This window comes from Anomaloglossus baeobatrachus, chromosome 3, assembly GCF_048569485.1.
Source record: "Anomaloglossus baeobatrachus isolate aAnoBae1 chromosome 3, aAnoBae1.hap1, whole genome shotgun sequence".
NCBI classification, from domain to species: Eukaryota; Metazoa; Chordata; class Amphibia; order Anura; family Aromobatidae; genus Anomaloglossus; species Anomaloglossus baeobatrachus.
This window is the reverse complement of record NC_134355.1, coordinates 636221727-636241704: the sequence shown is the minus strand read 5'-3', so window position 1 is coordinate 636241704 and position 19978 is coordinate 636221727.

Here is a 19978-nt window from a genome sequence, read left to right as displayed (position 1 = left end):
GGCATCTCCAACATTAGATAGGAAAAAGTGGACAGCATTGTGAGCAGCCACTTCTTACATCATCAACTTTCCTGGTATCTCTAGTATTAGATAAGAATGTGTGGACAGCAGTATGAGCAGCCTCTTCCTATCTCAACACCCCTGGTAACTCCAACATTAGATAGGAAAGAGTGGACAGCAGTGTCAGCAACCTCTTCATACCTTAGCACCCCTGGTATCTTCAGTATTACATCTGAGTGCCCACTTTTTCTACTCTGCTACAACTCCAGTGAGGATAAATCAATTATTGAAAAAGGGTTTCTGCACTGCTAAGTACTGTTATTCCATAAGGCAGGGGTCCCCAAACTTTACCACCTTGAGAGTCACATTCAACTTTGAAAGTTGGTCGAGAGTCACATTGTAGCGATGAAGATATAGTCAAAGCCAATTTAGCAGTAGAAAACAAGAAACAACAGTTGGAAATAAATAACATTCCCCATATTGATATCAGAGAGCAAAAGTGACCTCCATACACAACACAATCCCATATACCAAGACCAATAATACCACATACAAGGGAGAAATACCGCAACACTATGACCAGATAACATTTTACCAACACATAGTGATCAAATTATTATTATTATTATTATTATTTATTTATAGAGCACCATTGATTCCATGGGGCTGTACATGAGAAGGGGTTACATACAAAATACATATACAAGTTACAATAGACAGACTAGTACAGAGGGAAGAGGGCCCTGCCCTTGCAGGCTTACATTCTACAAGATTTTGGGGAGGAAACAGTAGGTGGGGTGGGGAGGTCGGGCGGCAGCTCCGCACGGTGGTCGGGCGGCAGCTCCGCACGGTGGTCGGGCGGCAGCTCCGCACGGTGGTGGGGCGGCAGCTCCGCACGGTGGTGGGGCGGCAGCTCCGCACGGTGGTGGGGCGGCAGCTCCGCACGATGGTGAAGCAGTGAGATCATTGAAGGTTATAGGCATTTCTGAAGAGATGAGTCTTTAGGTTCCATTTGAAGTTTGCAAGTGTAGTAGATAATCTGACGTGTTGAGGCAGCAAGTTCCAGGAGACTGGGGATGTTCGGGAGAAGTCTTGGAGGCGGTTGCATGAGGAGCGAATGAGAGAGGAGGAGAGAAGGAGATCTTGGGAGGACCGGAGATTACGTTTTGGAGTGTAGCGAGAGATTAGTTCAGAGATATATGGAGGAGACAATTTGTGGATGGCTTTGTAAGTCAGTATTAGTAGTTTGAATTGGATACGATGGAAGATTGGCAGCCAATGGAGGGATTTGCAGAGAGGAGAGGCAGGGTGGTATTGAGAAGAGAGGTGGATCAGTCTGGCAGCAGAATTAAGGATGGACTGGAGAGGGGCGAGCGTGTTAGCAGGGAGACCACAGAGGAGGATGTTGCAGTAGTCGAGGCGGGAGATTATGAGGGCATGCACTAGCATTTTTGTAGATTGAGAATTGAGGAAGGGACGGATTCTGGAAATATTTTTGAGTTGAAGACGACAGGAGGTGGTGAGGGATTGAATGTGTGGTATGAAGGACAAGGCAGAGTCAAAGGTCACTCCGAGGCACCGAACTTTGGGTGCTGGGGAGAGCGTGATGTTATTAATTGTAATGGATAGGTCAGGTGGAGAGTGCAGGTGAGATGGAGGAAAGATGATCAGTTCAGTTTTGGCCATATTGAGCTTTAGGAAGCGAAAGGAGAAGAAGGAGGATATAGCAGATAGGCACTCTGGGATTCTGGACAGCAGAGATGTGACATCTGGGCCAGAGAGGTAGATCTGAGTGTCATCGGCATATAGGTGGTACTGGAAGTCATGGGACTTTATGAGTTGTCCCAGGCCGAATGTATATATGGAAAAAAGTAATGGTCCCAGGACAGAGCCTTGAGGGACGCCAACAGAGAGAGGACGGGATGAAGAGGTTGTGTGGGAGTGGGAGCCACTAAAACTGCGGTTGGAGAGGTATGAAGAGATCCAAGAGAGGGCGAGGTCTCTGACACCAAGGGAAGAGAGGATCTGTAGTAGGAGGGAGTGGTCAACAGTGTCAAAAGCTGAGGATAGGTCTAGAAGTAGGAGTATAGAGAAGTGTTTGTTAGCTTTGTCAGTAAGTCATTTGTGATTTTAGTCAGGGCAGTTTCAGTGGAATGATGTGGACGGAAGCCGGACTGTAGGTTGTCAAAGTGAGAGTTAGAGGAGAGGTGGGAGGAAATTTCAGCATGGACGTGCTGTTCCAGGAGTTTTGAGGCGAATGGGAGTAGCGATATGGGGCGATAGCTGGCAGCAGAGGTTGGGTCGAGGGAAGGTTTCTTTAGGATGGGTGTGACTGTTGCATGTTTAAAGGCAGAAGGGAAGGTACCAGTTGTTAAAGATAGGTTGAAGAGATGGGTTAAGGCTGGAATTAGGATAGTGGTGAGGTTGGGGAGGAGGTGGGTTAGGATGGGATCAAGTGCGCAGGTGGTGAGGTGCGCTTTTGAGAGATGTGCAAATACTACAACATACAAGAGAGAAATACCGCCATACCATAATTAGACCATGCAGTAACCGAATATTGCCACATACAAGGGAGAAATACCGCAACACTATGACCAGACCACATATCATCACAGATCATGGATATAGCATGGTATATATGGCCCATCATGCCTTCATCCTGGTATATATGTTCACATTATGGCCCCCATCCTGATATCTATAACTCTGGCAAAAATTCTAGGTATATTTGAGTGAAATGTAAATTGTTCCTTTATTCTATAAACTACTGACAGCGTCTCTGAATGTCCAAGCAATAGATTTTGTATTTATTTTCTGAAAATGAGAGATGGTCAAAATAACAAAAAAATGGATTACATTCAGACTTGAAATAATGCAAAGAAAACAAGTTCATAATCATTTAGACACAACAATACTAATAATGTTTTAACTCAGGAAGAGTTCAGAAATCAATATTTTGTGGAATAGCCATGATTCTTAATCCCAGCTTTCCTGCGTCTTGGCATGCTTTCCACCAGTCTTTCACACTGCTTTTGGGTGACCTTATGCCACTCCTGGTGCAAATATTTAACCAGTTCTTTGTTTGATGGCTTGTGACTATCCATCTTCCTCTTGGTTACATTCCAGAGGTTTTCAAAGGAGTTCAGGTCTAGAGATTGGGCTGGCCATGACAGGGTTTTGATGTGGTGGTCCTTCATCCACACATTGATTGACCTAGCTGTGTGGCATGGTGCATTGCCCTACCGGAAAAAAACAGTCCTCAGAGTTGGGGAACATTGCCTGAGCAGAAGGAAGCAACTGTTTTTCCAGGATAACCTTGTAGGATGCTTGATTCATACGTCCTTCACAAAGTTTAATCTGGCCAATTTCTAGAGTAAGGTAATCTTCTCTGATGAGTCTAGTTTTCAAATTTGCCTAACACCTGGTCTTCTAATGGTTAGACGAAGACCTGGTGTAAGGTGTTAAATATTGTTTGTATAGAGTCTAGTGCAAGGGTACAAGGGAAACAGGTTTGCTAAAGAGTTCTTGTATTACTTCATACAAGTGCACAAAACATTAGAAGGGTAAAACAGTTGCAGGGTGCAGAGGCTGGGAACAAATTAAGCAGGAACAGATTCTCAAAATTCAGCAGAAGTCTCAAGGTATAACCCAGTCTCTCTTAGGGTACTTTCACACTTGCGTTGTTTTCCTTCCGTCACAATCCGCCCTTTTGGAAAACAGCAGAATCCATTAACGGATTCCGCTGTTTCCCATAGACTTGTATGGATGACGGATTGGGCCAAAAGGACCTGCGTTGCTGCCGCTGGGCGACGCTCCGTTGCTTCCGCCCAGCGGGAGGAACGCAGCATGTAACGTTTTTTTGAGCAGCGGAATCCTTAGGATTTCACTGTGCATGCTCTCTCTGGCTCCCTGCACCCGTAACTAAGGTAAATATTGGGTAACCACGCAAAGTGCTTTGCCCGATATTTACCCTGGCCACGTGTTCAGGGAGACCGACACTTCCCCGCTCGGCTCCGCCCCCTCCCGCACTCCACTCCGCATGTGTGTATGTATGTGTATATATATATATATATATATATATATACACACACACACCCACCCATCTGTCCTCAGCGCCATGGCTCCGCCCCCTCCCGCACTCCACTCCGCATTTATATACACACGCACACACACTCACCTGTCCTCAGCGCCATGGCCCCGCTCAGCTCCACCCCCCGCACACATTCTCGGCAGCCGAGCGATCAGCTGATCACCCGGCAACCGGCTGCTGGGAGCGATCAGCTGATCACCCGGCGGCCGGCTGCAGGGAGCGATCAGCTGATCACCCGGCGGCTGGCTACTGGGAGCAATCAGCTGATCACCCAGCGGCCGGCTGCAGGGAGCGATCAGCTGATCACCCGGCGGCCGACTACTGGGAGCGATGAGCTGATCACCCGGCGGCCAGCTACTGGGAGCGATGAGCTGATCACCCGGCGGCCGACTACTGGGAGCGATGAGCTGATCACCCGGCGGCCGACTACTGGGAGCGATGAGTTGATCACCCGGCGGCCAGCTACTGGGAGCGATCAGCTGATCATTCACAATAGTCTGTCGCCGGTAAAACTGTAATAAAAAAGAAAAAAAAAATGAAAACGGATTCCGTTGCTTTGCAGCATCCGTTAATAATAATAATAATAATCTTTATTTCTATAGCGCCAACATATTCCGTAGCGCTTTACAATTCAGGAGGATCATATACAAACAAGTAACAGTTATAGAAATACAATATTTAGAGGGGAAAAAAATACAACCCTGCTCGTGAGAGCTTACAATCTACAATGAGATGGGGGGAGAGGCAAGGTTCAAGTGCTTATTTACAATGACAATCCAACCATCTCACGGAAATGGGGCTGGATAATGGTTTCCTGGACCAGTGGGCCCGAGCCTTGAGATGCCTTTGGGTGCCATGGAGTTTGATGTGGAGCTATGTTGTGAGAGGTTGTAGAGGGACTATGTGAATCGAATCTGATCGATCCGTTGCATCCATTGTGCCACTATATGCAACACATCCGTTGCATCCGTCACACAACGCAATGCAACGGATACCGTTCAATGCAAGTGTGAAACTAGCCTAACTGTACTTGTAAGTGTCAATGGTAGAGCAGAAGGGTTCCTGTGTGGACATGAGTTCCAGGGATCCAAAGCAGAGGAAGAAAGGTAGTTCCTCCAAAGACTTCAGGAGACCAGGTTACAGGCAGTCTGCAACCAGGATTCAGAAGCACTGATCCATCAGCTGAGGCAGCTTAAGCAGGTAATTGGCAGGGAACAGGGCAGGAACATAGAAGCTGAGGAATCCATATTGACTGAGGGCAAGGTGAGGGCAGCAGAACAGAAAGCAAGATGGCCAATGAAAGAAACAGATTAAAGCAAAATGACAGAAAACAAGGCAAAAAGTCTGAAAACCTCACATCTGGAGAGACGTACAAGCCATAGTGTCTTGCACCCACTGTGCACCCACTTTGGTGGAGGATCGGTGATGATCTGGGGATGCTTCAGCAAGACTGCAATTGGGCAGATTAAACTTTGCAGTCCCAGCATCTCTGATTGGTTGCAGTCAGACGTGCCCCCACCCTGTGTGACAGCGTGTCTGACTGCATTCAATCACAATAAATATAAGAAGCATACAGCTACACAGTAAAAAGCCAACAATTGTATAAGGGAACTCTTGTATTGCATTACTTCTATATGAAAAAAATAAGATTTTTAGTTTATGTATTGGCCAATGCATGTAAGCCCGGAACAAACGGCAAGGTAATCTCTAATCTGGGTACCTAACTTAAATGCCACTATCTAGGTTAAAAACATCCATGTCTGGGCAGCTAGACTAAGAAAATCTAACTTGAAATGCCACTATTTAGACTAACCTCCATGTTTAGAAAAAAACCAAGGAGAAAAATTGTAGGAAAAATACCCTGACTATAAATAAATAAATAAATTGCAAGTGCTTAATAACAGGGTACTTAGTATATACATTTTTGCAAAAAGGTAAGAAGCCATCCCACCTCGTCACGGTGTACCCATCTGAGACAGTCCCTAACCAACTAAAGTTAAAAACATTCTGTACCTGACGTGTGTCATGTCAAAACTTCAATATGAATGGTAAAGTGGTCAGCTGGGTCCCAGATTAAATACACAGCAAAAGTGAGAAGCAAGTAGTTGTTCAGCCTCAGTATCAGGAGGGCTGCACCCCCAACTTGCAATAAAGCAAGATAACAGACAAAAAACACCAAAAAACTGAGCTGTAACAAATGTTCAATAAACATGCAACATTACAAGCATGTGAATTGCAGCCTCAAAACTAGAAAAAAAACAGGGAGAAAAATTGTAGGAAAAATACCCTGACTATAAATAAATAAATTGCAAGTGCTTAATAACAGGGTACTTAGTGTATACATTTTTGCAAAAAGGTAAGAAGCTGTCTCACCTCGTCACGGTGTACCCATCTGAGACAGTCCCTAACCTACTAAAGTTAAAAACATATTCTGTACCTGACTTGTGTCATGTCCAAACTTCAATATGAAAAGCCAACAATTGTATAAGGGAATTCTTGTACTGCATTACTTCTATATGAAAAAAATAAGATTTTTAGTTTATGTATTGGCCAATGCATGTAAGCCCGGAACAAACGGCAAGGTAATCTCTAATCCGGGTACCTAACTAAAATGCCACTATCTAGGTTAATAACATCCATGTCTGGGTTGTTAGACTAAGAAAATCTAACTTGAAATGCCACTATTTAGACTAACCTCCATGTTTGGGCAGCTAGGACTCCTGCTATAAAGGTTATGAAAACAGCCTGGTTTATAGGGTGGAGTGCTCAATCAAAAAAAGACTCACTAGAAATATTTTAAAAAAACTGACCCGCACATCCAACAAGTGTGAATAGGTGCTAGCCCAAAAAAACATAGTAACTATAAATGCAAACAGCTGCACATTAAAAGACCAACAATGTATACGGGAACTCTGGTACTGCATTACTGCTATATGAAAAAAATGAAGAAAAAAAAAAAAACGCCCTATAAACCAGGCTGCATTCATAACCTTTATAGCAGGAGTCCTAGCTGCCAAAACATGGAGGTTAGTCCAAATACTGGCATTTCAAGTTGGATTTTCTTAGTCTAACTGCCCAGACACAGATGTTTTTAACCTAGATAGTGGCATTTAAGTTAGGTACCCGGATTATAGAGATTACCTTGCCATTGATTTCCAGGCTTACATGCTTTGGCCAATACAGAAACTAAAAATCTCATCTTTTCATACAGCAGTAATGCAGTACCAGAGTTCCCTTATACAATTGTTGACTTTTTAGTGTGCAGCTGTATGCATCTTATACATTTTTTCAGCTAGCACCTGGTCACACTTGTTGGGTCAGTTTTTTTAAAATATTTGCATTCAATCACAAGCGCTGTGTGTGTACCTATTTTCTATTTTGGTGTAAAAAATAATAAAACAAAAATTGGCGTAGGGTCTCCCCAAATTATTACACCCAGAACAGATAAAATCCTTTATTTGAAATAAAAAAACAATAATAAACACCTTGTTTCTTCCCCTTATTAACTCCCAAAACAACCAGTTCCAACATAATTCACACTAGGTTTGATATAAACTTTACCCAGCTCATCCAGATTGCCTTGGTGTGGTGGCAATCGGAATAATAAGGGGTTAATGACAGCTCACAGCCACCACTAAGCCCTAGATTAGTAATCGGGGCATCTATGAGATCCTGTCATTGCTAATCTGTAATTGAAAAGAAATAAAACACAAAACACTGAAAAAATCCTTTTGCTTAACGTAAAATACAAAAAAAACCCTCTTTCTCCCCTTTATTAATCCCAAAAACATTTAGTTCCAATGTAATCCACACGATTGTAATCCATGATAATTCCAGCTCTACTACATACATACTGAAGGCACTTTGTGGCAGCACAGAACATGACCACATGCTGTGGGCCTCAGGCAGAGACTGAGTCACTGCGATTAGCAGTGTCATCACTCAGTTTACTTGCGGTCATAGCTGAAGGTTCCCATGGTACCCCACCTGTGACCGCAATTAACCTCACCTCAGGTGACCTCACCTCTTCACTGACCTGCATCTCCTGGCAGAAAACCACTTTTCTTGCCTTGATATGCTGATTTGGAGTGAAATGTCTGCACCAGCTTTCAGCACAAAATTTGTACCTCCTGACAGAAAACCGCACCAACGCAGCATAAAAAAAGTTTTGTTTTTTCATTTTTTTTTGCAAAGAGATGTAGATTTGGAGCTGAAATTTATACACCATATTCTTGCACCAAATCTGCATCTTCTGGCAAGAAAACCGCCTCAAAACTGCATGCGTTATGATGCAGTTTTAATGCTTTTTTTTCCAAAAGGTGCATATGTGGTGCACGAATATGATATAAATTTCAGCACCAAATCTGCATCTCTTGACAAAAAAAATGCACAAAAAACGGTTTTGACACCGTTTCGGTGCTGTTTTCTGTGAGGAAATGCAAACTTGGAGTGCGTGTTTGGGAATTAATAAAGGAAAGAAACAGTGGGTTTTTTTTGTATTTTAATTCAAATAAAGGATTTTATCTGTGCTGGGTATGATAATATTGGGGAGCCCTACACTATTTTTTTTTTTTTTTTACTTTAACAATAGAATAGGGATACACACAGCGCTTGTAATTGAAAGCAGAAGTGAGTACTGTGGAGAAAAAAGCGCAATAGGGTTTTACCCGAGTAATATGGGGTGAAAACAAGAGCAAATGCACTCACCGAATAGAGTTGTGACAGTCACAACTACTATGCACGCATGATAATCCAGGCCACGGCAGCAGCACCCAGGATGGCTGATAACGGAGAGTAGTAGAATTGGGTTTTAACACCGCGCCAATGACCGCTATGGACGTCTGTAAGATTTATGTGAAATAAAAAGTAATATAAATCTTACCGACGTCCATAGCAGTCATTGGCGCGGTGTTAAAACCCAATTCTACTACTCTCTGTAATTGAAAGCAGTCAGACATGCTGTCACACAGGGTGGGGACTGATGATGGGTGGGAGAAGCAGTTCATATGCATGAGGATAATGAGCGGCCCCAGAAGTAGAATGAGCAGCCCCGGAAGTAGCGTTGCAGCCACGTGGGACACTGGTAAGTATATTGTGCATGCTTTTCCATTTTTTAATCTTTATTTATCCTTTTTTTTTCCTTTCAATTACCTGAGTGGCCAGGTCCTGATCGGTAACCGGAATTCCCCGAGAAATGTGGACCTGGGGTTGGTGCACAGGTACTGTTAACCCATGTGGATCCGGAATTTTACAGTCCAGGTCCGCCCATCACTAATTACAAGTTACGGATGTTAGATATATACAGAATCAGAATCAATAACAGCACAATAATTAATCACCAGAAGCAGAAGCAATATTAAATACAACATTAGATCCCCATCAGTACAGAAACACAGCATGCCAGCCCTCATCAGTACAGAAATTGATCATCAGAACCACCATCAATACAGAAATACATCCATGTAACCCTCATCAGTACAGAAACACAGCATCAAAACCCTCATCAATACAGGAATACATCACACTACATCAATTGTAATGTCAGGTCAGACCCATATACATTTGTATCACATGAACCTACAACTTGAAGAAAGTCCTTTAACAATAGTAAGGAGATTCTGGGAGTGATTTCTATCGGTCTTCATCACTATGTGGACCATACAGGAACCACAGTACTGATGAGACGTAGTCAGTATCACAAATAAACATTTATATCCAGGTACTTTATAGATAAAGTTGTCTTTGATTGCGGTCATCTCTTTCTTTTCTTCATCTTGTCCACATGACTCTTTCCACTCACAGCTCATTTCCACAGACTTCCATCTTCTTGTGTGTTTTGCAGACTTCCATGTTCTGTGGTCTTCTGCAGCATATCCTGGCACAATAAATATCCTATACACATACTATGAGCTGCAGGGCTGTGTGCACAGGTTTTTGTTTTTTTTTTTACATCTTGCGCATGTGCCACAGCCACTATTAAGCTTTATCGCAGTGCTTTAATATAATGGCCCAGAGATCGCGGTACGCGCATGCGTGTACTCTGGCACCAATTTAATGAAAACATTATTTTTTTTTAAATCAGATAAATATTTATTGCATTTTAAAACTTTCATAAACATAACAACAAATTGTGAGGGTAGTCTAATGAAAACATTATTACTGTGGCAATGCGCATGCACCACCAACAGCAGCAGTGGCTGCATAGCACAGTATTTAAATAAAGAAAAGGGGGCATGTAAGTCAAGACACATCAGGAGGAATATACGCCGAGAACTCGACCCACAAAGATCAACAATGCTGCTTATGCCAAGCAAAGTGCAGGGCATTTCTACAACTTTGAATAAAGATATTTCAGCAATCAAGCATCCAGTCTTTCAACAAAAGGTGTGTCTGGATTCAGCATTCAAGTGCTAGTATGGTACTGTCTTTACTTCATATAGCAAAATCCTGCTGGTTGGTTCCCTTTAAAGGTAATCTGTCATCTGAAAGCAGTATGATCTGGAGGAAAAGACCATGATTCCAGTGATGTGTCACTTACTGGGCTGCTTGCTGCAGGTGTGATAAAATCACTGTTTAATCTGCTGCGGATCTAGCAGTTCTCTGACTGCTGAGCTCTGTATAACCCAGCTCATATTGGCAGCTTTCTATGTGCACTATGCATAGGCAGAAAGCTGCCAATTGGTGGTCAGGCGGGGTTATATAAAGAGTCTATGAATATGGAGGATTACATCACAGCAGGCTTACCAGTCCTCTAGTTAACCCCTTAACGACCGCGGGCCGTAAAATTACGTCCTAAATGACATAATCTTACTGCCCGCGGTCCTCCGGCGGCAGCATGCCGCGATCGGCACACATCTCAGCTGATTTTCACAGCTGAGATGTGTGCCTGCTAGGCACGAGCAGAATCGTTATCTGCTCGTGCCGATTAACCCCTTATATGGCGCTGTCAATACATGACAGCGCCATTATAAGCGCAATCGCGGTAAAGTTTTACTTACCGCCGAAACCGGAAGTCACGTGACGCGATCACGTGACTCCCGATAGTTGTCATGGTAGTACAGGGTCATGTGATGACTCCTGTACTACACATGAATTGGTTTCACTTTCGCTGTGCCCGGGGCACAGCAAAAGAGAAAGACAGCGTATCTGCTGTTTACAGCCTTCCAGCTGTGATCAGCAGATACTGCAGAGCGATCGGAATGCTGATCGCAATAGCCCCCTAGGGGGACTAGTAAAATAAAAAAAAAAAGTAAAAAAATAAGTTTTAAAAAATTAAAAAAAAACAAAAAAACCTAAAAGTTCAAATCACCCCCCATTCGCCCCATTGAAAATTAAAGGGTTAAAAAAATAAAAAATATACACACATTTGGTATCGCCGCGTTCAGAAACGCCCGATCTATCAAAATATAAAATCAATTAATCTGATCAGTAAACGGCGTAGCGGCAAAAAAATTCCAAACGCCAAAACGACGTTTTTTTGTCGCCACAACTTTTGCGCAAAATGCAATAAGAGGCGATCAAAACGTAGCATCTGCGCAAAAATGGTACCGTTAAAAACGTCAGCTCGAGACGCAAAAAATAAGCCGTCATTGAGCCTAAGATCCCGAAAAATGAGAACGCTACGGGTCACGGAATATGGCGTAAAACGTGCGCCACTTTTTTCGGACAAACTTCCGATTTTTTTTTAACCCCTTATATAAAAGTAAACCTATACATGTTTGGTGTCTACGAACTCGCACTGACCTGAGGCATCACACCCACACATCAGTTTTACCATATAGTGAACACAGTGAATAAAATATCTCAAAAACCATAGTGCTATCGCACTTTTTTGCAATTTTTCAGCATTTGGAATTTTTTTGCCATTTTCTAGTACACAATATGGTAAAACTGATGGTTTCATTTAAAAGTACAGCTCGTTCCGCAAAAAATGAGCCCTCACATGACCATATTGACTGAAAAATAAAAAAGTTACGTCTCTCAGAAAAAGAATGGCGAAAAAAAAAAACGGAAAGCGAAAAATCGGCCGGTCGTGAAAGGGTTAAAATCTTCTGCTGATAAAACTGTTATCAAAACTACAGCAGATCCTAAATGAAGAGATGAAAGAGTTAAAACTATGCTGTTGTAACAATGGATTACACTACAGGATAAGATAAACGGTGATCTTTATTCTACACATTTCGCAGACTATAGGCCCCTTTACACACTGCAACATCGCTGTAACGTCACCGGTTTTGTGATGTAATAGCGACTTCCCCTGCGACATTGCAGTGTCTGAAACACATCAGCGACCTGGCCCCTGCTGTGAGATTGCTGATCACTACACATCTCTCAGGACCATTCTTTGGTCCTTTGTTTACCGCTGTGCAGCATGATCGCTAGAAAGTCTCAGTGTGTAAAGGGGCCTTTAGTCTCCTTCCTCAGGATGAAATCATGTCATGATTCTGATTGCTGGTGCTGGACTCTCCTGCAAAGCCGAAACTTGGTTTTGTATTATCCTCCAGTGGACTGGTTATACCCGGTCTTGGACCCTGTGGGGGGGCCTGGTCATTGGAGCCTCAGTCCAGGTGATTGCTCTGCTTTATATTGAAGCTACTTCACCCAGAAGGCCGCCAGTGATAGTTCCTCTGTTGCAGCAGTTGTTGCTGGCTCCCATAAGTGACCATCTTGATCTTGTCCCGCTACCTTGTTCCTAGAACTCTCCTCCTCTTGTTTCCCCGACCCCGACTTTACTCTGACTCCTAGACCCCTGGCTTGTTTCCTGACCTCGGCTCCTTTGTGACTGATGCGAATTCCTGGCTCCTGACCTTTTGCTTGTTTGACTCCTCCTACACTAGTGTATCTAGCAACATCTAGTGCTAAAACATCATACTTCTCCTCCACTAGTGTATTTAGTGACACCTAGTCTTAAAGCATCACATCACAGGTGTACAGCAAGCAGCCCAGTAAGTGACGCATCACTGGAATCAAGGTTCCTATCTCTATATTAAGCTGATCTCATTAGGTGGCAAATGCCTACTGACAAATTCTTTTTAATGATTCAGCAATTTGGGCCCTGGGTGAATTTAAAAATTAGGACTGTAGGTGATATCTCCTTTACAAGCAGGATAAGGCTGACACGCTATGAATCTGTACTGTGAGCTAAGCCCTCGTCTTTTATGTTTTACATTGTGATAGAAGAACTGCATTCAATAATTCATTGCATCGTCTGTGTACTCACAATTGATAGGCCGTGTGGTTCTAAACATTTCGGAGGCGGTAGAGAAACTATTGATTTTTTCTTTTTTTCCAGATATTCAATTATTCATTCCATCCATTAAACACAGTTCTCCTGCCGCCTATCACTCAATTAGAGCCTTTCGCTGATAATCCCAAACCTATGTTGTGAGCGCTGTCATTTCTCGTCACTGGAAATTTGATTCTTTGTGGTGAACGGTTTGAATGAGGCTGGAAAATGATCGCTTTGTTATTGCACCTCTCAACACTTTTCCCGAGGCCCCGAGGCTGATCTCTGCTGATAGAGCGAAGCACTGGGAAAAGAGGAGACAATCGAGCAACTAATCTTAGGTCATGTACATTACACTTCCTGACAATAATTTCACAAGTGCGGCATGTTCTGATTAGAGGGGGTTCGAAATATCTAAAGGTCCAGTCACACTAAGCAACTTACCAGCGATCCCAACAACGATAGGGATCGCTGGTAAGTTGCTAGGAGGTTGCTGGTGAGAGGTCACACTGCGACGCTCCAGCGATCCCACCAGCAACCTGACCTGGCAGGGATCGCTGGAGCGTCGCTACACGAGTTGCTGGTGAGCTCACCAGCAACCAGTCACCAGCCACCCGTGCAGAGAGCAGGGAGCAGCGCACACTGAGCGCTGGCTCCCTGCTCTCCTAGTTACATCACACATCGGGTTAATTACCCGATGTGTACTGCAGCTACACGTGCAGAGAGCAGGGAGCAGCGCACACTGAGCGCTGGCTCCCTGCTCTCCTAGTTACAGCACACATCGGGTTAATTACCCGATGTGTGCTGCAGCTACATGTGCACAGAGCAGGGAGCAGCGCACACTGCTTAGCGCTGGCTCCTTGCTCTCCTAGCTACAGCACACATCGGGTTAATTAACCCGATGTGTCTTGCAGCTACATGTGCACAGAGCAGGAGCCGGCACTGACAGTGAGAGCGGCGGAGGCTGGTAACAAAGGTAAATATCGGGTAACCAAGGACAGGGCTTCTTGGTTACCCGATGTTTACATTGGTTACCAGCCTCCGCAGAAGCCGGCTCCTGCTGCCTGCACATTTAGTTGTTGCTGTCTCGCTGTCACACACAGCGATCTGTGCTTCACAGCGGGACAGCAACAACTAAAAAATGGCCCAGGACATTCAGCAACAACCAACGACCTCACAGCAGGGGCCAGGTTGTTGCTGGATGTCACACACAGCAACATCGCTAGCAACGTCACAAACGTTGTTCGTTAGCAGCGATGTTGCTAGCGATGTTGCTTAGTGTGACGGGGCCTTAAGGGTGGGATTTGGCCAGTCCTCTTAGGTTCTACATTTACAACCAACTAGTATAATTGTGGAGTAAAGAATCCTGACCGGCTCACCTGGGTGCAGGACGTAATACTTTTACACAATAAAGATGTGCCCTTCTTAAAGGGAACCTGTCAGGTGCAATATGTACCCAGAAACACGAGCAGTTCTGGGTGCAAATTGCTAATCCCTGCCTAACCGTCCCTGTATCTAGTAGAATAGATAAATAGATCTTTAGAAAAGGTATTTCTAAAGGTACCTTCACACATAGCGAGATCGCTGCTGAGTCACAGATTCTGACACGCAACAACGACCTCGCCAGCGATCTCGCTACGTTTGACATAGCAGCGACCAGGCCCCTTGCTGTAAGATCGCTGGTCGTGTCGGAATGGCCTGGACCATTTTTTGACCGTCGAGGTCCTGCTGGGCAGGATGCATCGGTGTGTTTGACGCCTTACCAACGACCTCGTTAATGACTCAGAGCTCAGACACGTACAGCCACGTACGGGTCCCAACGACCACCGAGATCGTTATACAGGTCGCTACGGTTGCTGTGTCGTTGGGAAGATCTGACTATTTGACATCTCACCAACGACCACGTAGTGACTTAATAGCGATCCTTATCAGGTCGTATCATTGTCAGGATAGCTGGAAAGTCGTTAAATGTGACGGGGGGCTTAAAGATCTTTTATCGTATGCTAATGAACGAGGGGACTAGTCGCAAGGGCGTGATTTCTCCTGGTCCCTTAACATGTAAGCATGCCCCTCTGGGTGTACTAACATGCTAATGAATGTGCAGCGTCAGAGGATGGTCACTCTCACCTTTCTGCTGCCATCGTGTTCGAGTCCTGGACTTCAGCTCAGTGCGCATGATCCCGGACTTTCGGTCATGCACACTACATTGGTTTTGCTCTTAAAGGCACATGTTAGCTGATCAAATCAGCCCATATGTGCAGGGAAAGATGTAGGCTCGGCATGCAAACCCACATCAAAGGCAGGGACACGACACTGGATATACCAGAACGTCCAAGGTCATATAGGGTTTACAGGGACATAAATTTGCAGAGAATAACTTCTCAGTGAATGAAATTTTCCTGGAAAATAATGTGCAAACAGATGAAGTCAAATTTTACCAGATCCAATTATTAGTGATGAGCGAGTGTAATCATTACTATTCGCTACTTGCATGGATAGTACAGTATTTGGGGTACTCGTTACATTCCAAGTTTTTGTGTACTCACCTCGCCATATTCGTATGTCCCGTCCAGCAGGTTTGGCACCTGATTTGCAGCCATTAAACATGCTGGGCTTCTTAACCAATTACAGTAATGCAGCAGCCATCTTTTTTGCGGCATTACGGTGTTTGGTTGGCCATGCTTCATACTTACCGGGGGCGCTGCCACGGATGTGGACCGGATAGAGCAAGAGAGAGAGGGAGAGAGAATTCTCCAGGCTCTCCCCATTCAGTTTCATCACTTTCCCATCCATTTTAGCCTTTTCCTCAGGCCCCCAGACCTCTTTGTTGGGTCCAGCAGAAAATTACTCGTATTTCCCATTGACGTGCATTGTACTCACTATTCATAACGAACACACGAATATTACAAAGTACTCACTATACGAGTATAGCGATTACGAATATTATGGTACTCGCTCAGCTCTACTGATTATCTCACATAGCCACCGACTGGTTATCAGCATGTAAAGGCGTTGTACCAAGTTTCAAAATTATCCAAAGGATAAGAGACAGCTTTCCGATTGCTGGGATCCCGAGAAGTGGATCTCTGAAGAGCCTCATGTGAATGAAGCAGTAGTGATCACTCATGTGCTCATTCACTTCTTTCACTCTTAGGCTGGAAACACATCTATGCGAGTAGAATCGGTCCGACTGGGCTGAAAAATACTCGGCTGATTTTAGTTCACGTTAGGTGTGAGTGCAACGCAAGTGCGATGCTTTTTGCTCGCGTGTGTGTTGCGATTGCGATGCTAGTTTCATGCAACATCTTAATTAGATAAAAGCTATTACACATATGTCATTTAATTAACCTATGGGAATGTGCTGTCACATTCATCTGTTGATTATTTAATGAGCAAAGTTACTGCCACACTCGCAAATGTGAACGGTTGTGCGCGTGTGTGATGCTACTTTTAATCCCCTTCCATAGGAAATCATTGGGACAAATGGTGCGAGAAACTCGCAAAAAAGCAGCATGCTGCGATTTTTATCTCGGTCCGATTTGGACTGAGAAAAAAATCGCAGATGAGAGCTAAATCATTGACTAACATGTGTCCGATTTCAATGCGAGTTTTTCTCGCATTGCTCTACTGCGAGAAACTCGCAAGTGAGAAGCAGCCCTTAATGGGAGAGCCACAGACTATCCGAGCCAAAGTCAAGACTTTAATTTCTTAAAAGTCTTGACTTTGGCTCGGCTGGTCTGAAAGTTATTGGTAGAACTTTGCAGAAAGGTAGACACATCTGCAATTACTGTGAAAGATGTTGTCCAGGCTTGGGACAAAAGTCTGCAGTAATTCTATGTGACTTTTGTGTGCCACACAAAAAACGTGCAACTTTTGTGATATTACTCTGCTTTTCACACTTATGAAAGTGGCATGATTATGGAGGCAAAAAGGTTTTAGCCCAATTTCTAAAATACGAATTTCTAAAAAGTTACAAATAAAGTTATAATTTTCACTCCAGTAGGGAGGGGGGTGGAAAAAAACATTGGAAAAACTGTAGGCGTATCTGTTATTTTTAAAGATGCACAACCTTAATCAATTTATAATAAATAAAAGTACTGCAGTCACAAGAAAAACTGACCTTAAAAATGACTGTAATGATGAATTTCCTTTCATTATCTTTAAGTTGAGAATTCCATGGTAACATTATTTAAAGGGCAAATACAAGAAACATAAAACATTCTAAAACATTCACAAATGTAGGTTTTTGTATATGTGTAATGTGACCTGATTGAACTGAGTGACTGTTACGGGGGACTGGCAGATCAGGATAAGGTAGTAAATATCCCAATGGCCAGTCGGGGCCCACCGTGCTGCAGATGACAAAGGAGCTGCTGGCAATCCGAAGGTTAGGCGGAGAATACAGAGCTGGGTGGCTTTGAGATAACCCAGGAAACCTGGGAACCATTCACGTGTGTAGGGACACGTCAGAACGGACGACAATCCAGTTAGTGTTTTTGTACACCTGGCGCTACACTGACGACGTGTGCAGGGAACACATCAGGCCGGGTGGTGACCAGGTAGCGTTGACCGTAAGACTGCCGCGAAAGCGCCCTGTTGGCCACGTGTGTAGGACACGTCAGGCTGAGCGGTCCTCCGATTAGCGTTTCTGGTCACCTCTCGACTGGCCACATGTGTGAAGGACACGTCAGGCCAGGTGGTCACACCAGTAGCGTTGACTTGGAAGCAAATATGAGGGGAACAGGGTACACACACCCACCCCAGGAACTCCTTGTTAACGCCACAGGTGTCCTGGGGGACGCTGTCCGTGTGCGTAGGGGGCACAACCGGACAGAAGGCGCAGCAACCGCAGCCCAGTTAACTCCACTGGGCTGCACAAGTACGACTGGACGGTAGGAGGTGGAAGCCCGGCGCCTGACCCTAATATGCTGAGTCACGGGGGTCTTGGCATGACAAGCACCGGATGCCTAACCCTACCTACCGCTTCTAAACAAAGGCTTATGCCGCAATGGGCTCTGTATATGGAGGTGTGCTCACAGCAAGCATATGAGAAGACTACGCACCTCCAGGTTGTCTCCAGCGCCTTTTATAACCTGGGTCCACCCCAAACCCAGGGTGGATCACAATGGCACCTCCAGGGTCCAATAGTGGAGTGCCATGTTATCAGCGACATCACCAGCGGCCTATCCGGAACTGCCACGTCACTGATGACCTCATGGCTGCCACGCCCCCAAACACCTCACCAGTCATCATCTGACGACCAATGGTGAGGTGCCGTGTCATAGGGGCAGCCCTCCGCGAGCTAGTCCGGAGTGGCCACATCATCAGGACACCTGATGTGTCTCAGCCTATCAGAGCCTGCCACCTCACGGACATGCCCAGTGAGGTCCTTACCAGACCTAGCCTCTGATACAGCAAGTGCCTGAGCATGCTCGGTAGCCTGAACAACAGTCTCAGAAATCAGACTATCTGCCTGAGCATGCTCAGTAGGCACAACACAGGACTTAGACACGGCACGATGTCCAACTACCTGTGCAAAGAGACTTTTCGCACTAAGTGTAGGAGCATGCTCAGTAGCCTGAACCGAGAACTTGGCCTCAGAAATGGCACTATCAGGCTGAGCATGCTCACTAGGCGAAATACTGGACTTGGGCTCTGGCTGTGGTAAATCGGCACTAGCCGCCTCTCCACACTTAGACGTGGAGGAGGAAGCAGCCAGCTGGACAACCTAAGGCATGGCCAGAAATGGCAGCTGGCGCCTGGGCGCGACAGGAACCACAGCAGGCTGCTTGCGGCTATGGCGGCACCGATTCGTAACAGTGACCTTAGGTGAGGTTACCTATGATCACAGGTGAAGGACCATGGGAACATCCACCTATGACCGCAAATAGCCTGAATGACATCACGATTCATTCTCTGCCTGAAGCTAACAGCGGGAAGTCATGTTCTATAGCCTTTCACTTCAGATGTAGCAGAGCTGGAGTAGTCGTGGGACCTCGTGTGACTTACGTCAGACCTGGGTGTTTTGGGGGTTAATAAATTGGTGAATTTTTTGGTGTTTGTGTTTATTTCTTTTCACTTCAAGATTTGTAATGGGGGGTCTGATAGATGCCTCCCATTACTAATCTAAGGCTTAGTGACGCTGTGAGCTCTTATGAAAACCTTATTACCCTGACTGCCACCACACCAAGGCAATCGGGAAGAGCCAGATAAAGTTGTGGGACTGTCACATCTAATGAATGCAACAATCCTGGGAAGCTGCAAGCTGCTATTTTTAGGGTGGGGAGGGCAATTAGCATGGGCCTCACCAGCCTGAGAATACCAGCTCCCAGCTGTCGGCTTTACCATAGCTGGGTATCAAGATTGGGGGGGACCCCATTTATTTAACTAATATAAAAAAGCCGTATGCGGTTCCTCTTATTTTGAGTCACAGCCAGGATAAGCACACGGCCGGGGGCTGCAGCCTTTAGCTATATGCTTATCTGTGCTGGGTATCATAATACAGGTGGACCCTATGTCAATTTTTTTATTTATCTATTTTTACAGCAATAGAGATGCACGCACAGCACCTCTGGTTGCAGTCAGACACGCTGTCACACAGGGTGAGGCGCGTCTGACTCCACTCAGTCAGAGATGCGGGGACTGAAGGATAATAAGCAGCC